At 25.3% G+C, this 6265-nt stretch overlaps 1 protein-coding gene across 4 annotated transcripts in view; it reads left to right on the top strand.

Annotated features, from left to right (window-relative positions):
• LOC117174107 (leukocyte elastase inhibitor) overlaps window positions 1-6265 on the top strand; it is a 25673-nt gene that overhangs the window by 660 nt on the left and 18748 nt on the right. The window lies entirely within an intron of this gene.

Raw genomic sequence — 6265 nt, 5'->3', positions numbered from 1 at the left:
GTAATTTATCTCAGTTTTTTGCACTTTCTGCATCGATAAATATCATTAACCTTATGATGATGATACATAGTAATAGTTTTAATAGTAATTTTTGACCTTGCTTTCCCATTCTTTCCAAGTGCAATCAGCATTCTTACCGAATTAAAAAAATGTATAAATTGAAATATCTAGAGAAAATTGTATAGGGGGAACCTTCCTAGAGTGGATAGTGCAACCTTCAGTGGATAATCATTAATTACAAATATTATTGGCAAAATAATTACTTCAATATAATGAATATTTAAAAATAAATTATAAACTTGCCAATAAATGAAAACGAAAATTAATTATTTTCATTTGTGTTCTTAATTAATTATGATCCACTGTAGGATGCATTATCCCCTGTAGAAAAATTTCCCCTAAAATAATAAATAAATGAGTAATAAAATAATGAGAACAGAAGCTTGGACCATTTACCTCGATGCAACTTTTTTGGGTCGAAACATTTTAATCTAACGAAAAGACACAAAACAGACTTCTGCGCTTAACTTTTATCATTTTAATTTCGTCATGCAATATTCGATAATTGTCGATATAAGTGGTTCTGGCGTGACCAAATTGTCAATGATATTATAATCTTTAATTTTTCATATTTCGTGTGGTTTATGTCACAAGGTTGTAGATAATAATAATAATAATAATAATAATAATAACTAAAAAACAAAATAAATAATAATAAGAATACACTTAAATATATATGTATATACTGCGTAACTCCGTGAGTAATAAAAAAATCCATTGAGATATTAAAATTACTTCCTGCTGTCAAGGCAAATATTTATTTTGCGATTAGGGGAAATATGTCTACAGTGGATAATGCAATTTAGAGTGGATAATCATTAATTAAAAATACTAACATATTTAATATAATTCATTTAATTTAATCAGTAGTTATGGCACTATAAGTGTTCATAAATTGAAATTAAAATGATTTTTCTTTTATTTATACTCTTAATTAATGATTATCCACTGCAGGGATGTTTCCCTTATTTACGTATACATTAGGGTGATCCAAAAATGCATCAAAAATGTTGTTTCGAATTTTGATGCATACCGATCCGAAACAGGTTATATCAATACATATACTTTTTAATAAAAAATCTGCCTTTTGCCCCTTTTTGCAGAAATTGTCATTATATTTCAAAAAATGTTTTTATTAATTTTTTTCCATAATTTTTTGATAGTTTAATGTCTATGCAAAATTAGATTACCAATTATAGGTAAAACTCAAGTAATAAATTTCAATGTCAAACAACAAGTGTGTCCTGATATTGAAACTGTGCACACAAAAGCAATTTATGATATAGTTAATAAGCAACTGCAGTTTCACGAAAGAAATATTAATTTCTTTTATTTTTCTCAGAAACGGTATAAGAGATCATGAATTAGTATAGCCATTTTTTGTAAAACCTTTTTAACTGTGAAAACTACTTCCGCAACATTTTTTCGTATCTGTTGTTGTGAACAAAAAAAATACGAAAATTGGGTTTTATAAAAAAAAAATTCTCCTGGCCAATAAAGTTATTTAGCCCGCATAAAACTCAAGAGATATTTTCCCTAAATATCTCAAATAGATCAATTGTATCATTAATCTAAAAAAATAATAATTTTTCGCAACTTAAAATCGAGAAAAAATGGTTCAGATAAATAATAATTGATGAAACAATCGAAAATTAGTTTAAAAATATTTGGCAACTTGTGTCTTATCGAATAAAAACAATTAATGTTGCAAAAAATTTAAAAAGATTTTTTGGCGCTAATTATGATTTTTTGCAGTTTCTTTATACAAATTGTTTTAATAGATGAAATACTAATCTTAGCTAATATTTAAAAAATTTATTTTTGTTTTAGCAATTTCCTCTTAGAATAGAGTTAGGAAGGCGCAGTGCTTTCCAAATTTTGCGACTTATATTTAACGTTTTAATTATAGCGAGACAGTAATCTATTAAACTTAATATAAATAATTGTTGAAACAATTTATTATGATTTATAATAATATTAATAATATCCTCCTAAAATAATTCTAGAAAGTTGCAGCTTTTTATAAAATTTTCCAGTTTGTCCATTTTCAATTAGTGTGAGTTAATAATTAATTCAAGTTAATAAAAAAAATTGTTTGAACAATTTATTTTTAATAATATTCTCTTTGGAAAATGTTAGAAAGTTTTTTTTTCTAAGTGTTCATCTTTTTTTCTATTTTCATTTTGAGTGTAGATAATAGTTAATACAAATTAACAAACATATTTGTTTAAAAAAGATATTAATATTTATAATTATCTTCTCCTATGTTAATGATGGATAGTCGTGGATTTTTTCTCCAAATTTTGCAACTTAGTATCAAGTTTTCAGTTAAACCAGGATAATATCTAATAAAATTTAACAAAAATAAATATTTAAACAAATTATTTTTGTTCAGAACAATATTCTTTTAGAATAATGCTATAAAGTTGCAATTTTTTTTTACAATTTTTCACTTTCGGTTCACTTTTTAATCATAGTAAATTAATAATTAATTTAGTTGAATAAAAATAATTGTTTAAACAATTTATTATTATTTTTAATAATTTTCTCTTCAGAGTATGCTATAAATTTACGTGTTTCTCTGAAATTTTCAGCTTTTCTTTGACTTTTTAGTTATGAACAAATTATGAATATCAATATTAATTATTTATTTGCTGATTATTAAAAAGTTAAAGCAAAGTAAAAATTTTCAGAAAAGACCGCAACTCTCTAGCATTACCATAGGAGAAGATAGAATATGTCAGAATAAAGCCCACTTTTTAGCATTATTCAAAAATAATTTTATTTAAAATCAGTTAAAACTATAAACAAATGTTTAAACAAAATTATTTTCGTTAACGGGAAATAATTATTACCTCACTCTGATTGAAAAGTGGACAAAAAATGAAATATTTTTTAAAAACTGCAACTTACTAGCATTATTCGAGGAAAATATTATTATAAATTAAAATCAATTGTTTAAATAATTACTTCAGTTAAATTTAAGTAATTATTGCGTCGCTCTAATTAAAAAGTTGAAAATTTTGGAAAACAGCTCGTCTTTCTAAATGTATTCTAAAATACAATTGCTAAAAACAATGATAAATTGTTTAAACAATTTATGTAGACATATAATTATTAGCAGAAAGTAGTACTTTATGTAATAGAAACCATTTGTGTTAATAAAACCAAAAAAATTATAATTAGTGCCAGAAATTCGCAAAACCCGTTTGTTTACTTATGCGTTTTGTTGGAACCTAATAAAACATGCTTATGGGGGTAATATTTTAAAAGTAATATTTTATTCGTATTCTTTGGCTGATTTTAAACAGAAATGTTGAGTTTTAACTAGATTAAACTAATATTGACGATTCTGAATAAAATGCATAAAAACTGTTTTTCTTATGGGATTTACATGAGTAGTAAGATACAACTATGGAGCGACAGTCGCCTACCCCCACTCCTCGGCCGTCTGTCTAAACTGGCACGTCTACACTGGCAATAAATGAAGTTTCTTAGAAATGTAATTTTGAGTTTAAAGTAAAATAGAAAATAAGAATCATTTATATTTTTTAATGAAAATAATTATTTGATGCTTTTTCATCTGTAAACTGATTAATTTGTTATTATTTCATTACTAAATCCAAGTAACAGAAAGGAAAGTGCTAATCAAGAAAAAAATATATGTAAAATAAAAATTATTTGAATGATTCAATGATTGTTTAATTATTATTACCTGCTTGATTTTTTACAATATTAAATTACATTAAGATTGAAGTTAAATACTGTTTAATAAGAAAATAAATTTATTATTTACTTTAGAGGTATTGTTATTTAATATGGAATATGATTTGTATAATAAAAGTTCATCTATATTTTAAAGGTCCCTATTTCAATTTCATAATTTAAAAATGTTTTTGATGTCTTGAAATAATTATCTGAATTTAATCTTCAAAAGTATATGACAGTCTGCTTAAGTTTTTATGGAATTATTTTAAAAGAATATTAATACTTTAAATTTGCATCCAATATAAGGTAAAAATTATTTTGATGTTTCAATGAAAATAATTTATTACTGCTTTTTGCATTATAAACTGATTAACTCTAAGGTTTGTGATGTTGGAAAATGGGTATCTGAATTCAGTTTTCAAAATTATATGTACATACGTTTCAATAAAAATAATTCTTAAATGATTTTTTTGGTCTTTACTCAATAATTATTAATCGATTCTGCTAAACTTTATATTTTCTAGAATTAGTTAAAAGCTTATAATTTCAGAATTTTAAGTTTAAATAAAAAATATATATTGAACTTTAATTTTGTTCAATTGAGTAACATAAATGGATTATTTACTTTAATGTTATGTTTTTGAATATTAGCTATATTTTGTATAATAAAAGTTTATTTATTTTTGAAATACCTTTATTCCAATTATGTAATTTTTGTAAGTTTGTGTGATGTTGTGGAATGTGTAGCTGAGTTCAATTTTCAAAAATATATGTGAACTTTTCTGCAATTAGTTTAAAATGTTATTAATAATTCAAATTTTTATAAAAATGTAAAGTAGAAATTATTTTAATGTATCAATCAAAATAATTGTTCGTTGATCTTTATGTTGTAAATTGAGTAATTAATTAACAACTGATTAATTTTGTTCACAAAATTAAACTTCGCAATGATTGAATTTTAATTTTTCGTTTGTGTGGTAACAGTAATTTATTATTTAGATAAAAATTATTTCATATATCATGCTATAATCTGTACCATCAAAATATATTTATGTTTCATAACTCTTTGTTACAATTGGCTACTTTAGCTTGACGTCATGGTCATGATAGTATAGGTCGTTATTTCAGAAAGGTTGGAATAGTTGGTATATATTTATATGGGAATGCATACGAATTTTTGAGAAAAAAATTTGAAACGTAAAAATAAATAATAAATGTACCAATAGTAATAGTTTTACGTGTAAAATGTATTTTTGCAGTTATTTTCAATTCTTTTGTCGATTGACGACTTTTCAGTTTCACGAAATAAAATAAAATGTCTAAAACTTGAAAAATGATGAAAATGATCGATTTCATCAGAATCGGGCACTATATACTCAAATTTTGGATAATTGTTTTTTAAAATAAAATTGTAAGGTGAACCGATAAAAAGATAAAACATAATCGCGCAAATGCATTTTACGGTCGAAAAATATTACATTTTATACATTCATAAATCACTTTTACCTTTAAAATATTAAAAGAAAGTCGTATGCATTCCCATGTAAAGATGCACCAACCATGCTAACCTTCCTCACATGTGCAGCTATCCTATCATGATCGTGACATCATGCTAAAATATTCAATTACATATATACTTATTTCAAATTTTTGCGACCATTTCTCGAGTATCAAATTCCACTTTCCACATGCTTCAAAGAAGGAAATGGTACATTCTCTAAATTAAAGATTCAAATGCCATTTTCACAATGAGATTAGGAACATGATAAAATAGCTAATAGTTCTCGAATCGCCATGAAAAATGTGGAAGCGTAACCAAGAGGAAAATCGGGCAATCCATTAGTTACTACATTCTTTCGTCCATTGTCGTTCGCACATAAAAGATTTAAAAACGACATTCGACTGCCGCTCGACGAATTGCTATTCGCCTTGGGCATGCTCTCACATTTTTATTATAATTCGAGAACAAGTAAACATTCTATTATGCTTTTGGACCCGACCAAAACAAAATAATTTTGTGATTTTAATTATGTTTCTGTAACACAAAAGCGTAACTACATTCAATCGATTTAGTTTATGTTATTTAAAATACCAAAATTGTAACGAAATTTCCTAATTATGCGTAATTGTAAAAAACAGTTAATTCGCATCCTTAGGCATCTTATATAAATGTTTAAGGACAGGCGGGTAAATTTTGATGTTATAACAATTTGTTTTTTAATTCGAAAGGGCTGTTTTAAATAGGAGATTCCAAGCTTTAATTTATCGATATTTAAATTTTGTCAATTGACTTCCCTGAGGTATGGAAAAGTGGAACTTAATATATCGCTGAGATAGACATGAAAAAATACAGGCATATATCTGAAGTAAATTTTCTAAATGATATGTGAATATATTTGAATTACACAGGCCGACAAAATTTGACAAAGGTCCGGAACCAGAGACCAGACCTAGTATACCCGAAGGTTTTTGCTGCGCTGAATCCGAATCCGACCTC

Source organism: Belonocnema kinseyi, chromosome 6 (genome assembly GCF_010883055.1).
Source record: "Belonocnema kinseyi isolate 2016_QV_RU_SX_M_011 chromosome 6, B_treatae_v1, whole genome shotgun sequence".
NCBI classification, from domain to species: Eukaryota; Metazoa; Arthropoda; class Insecta; order Hymenoptera; family Cynipidae; genus Belonocnema; species Belonocnema kinseyi.
Note: the sequence above shows the minus strand (reverse complement) of the source record. Positions and strands in the feature narration are given on the sequence as shown.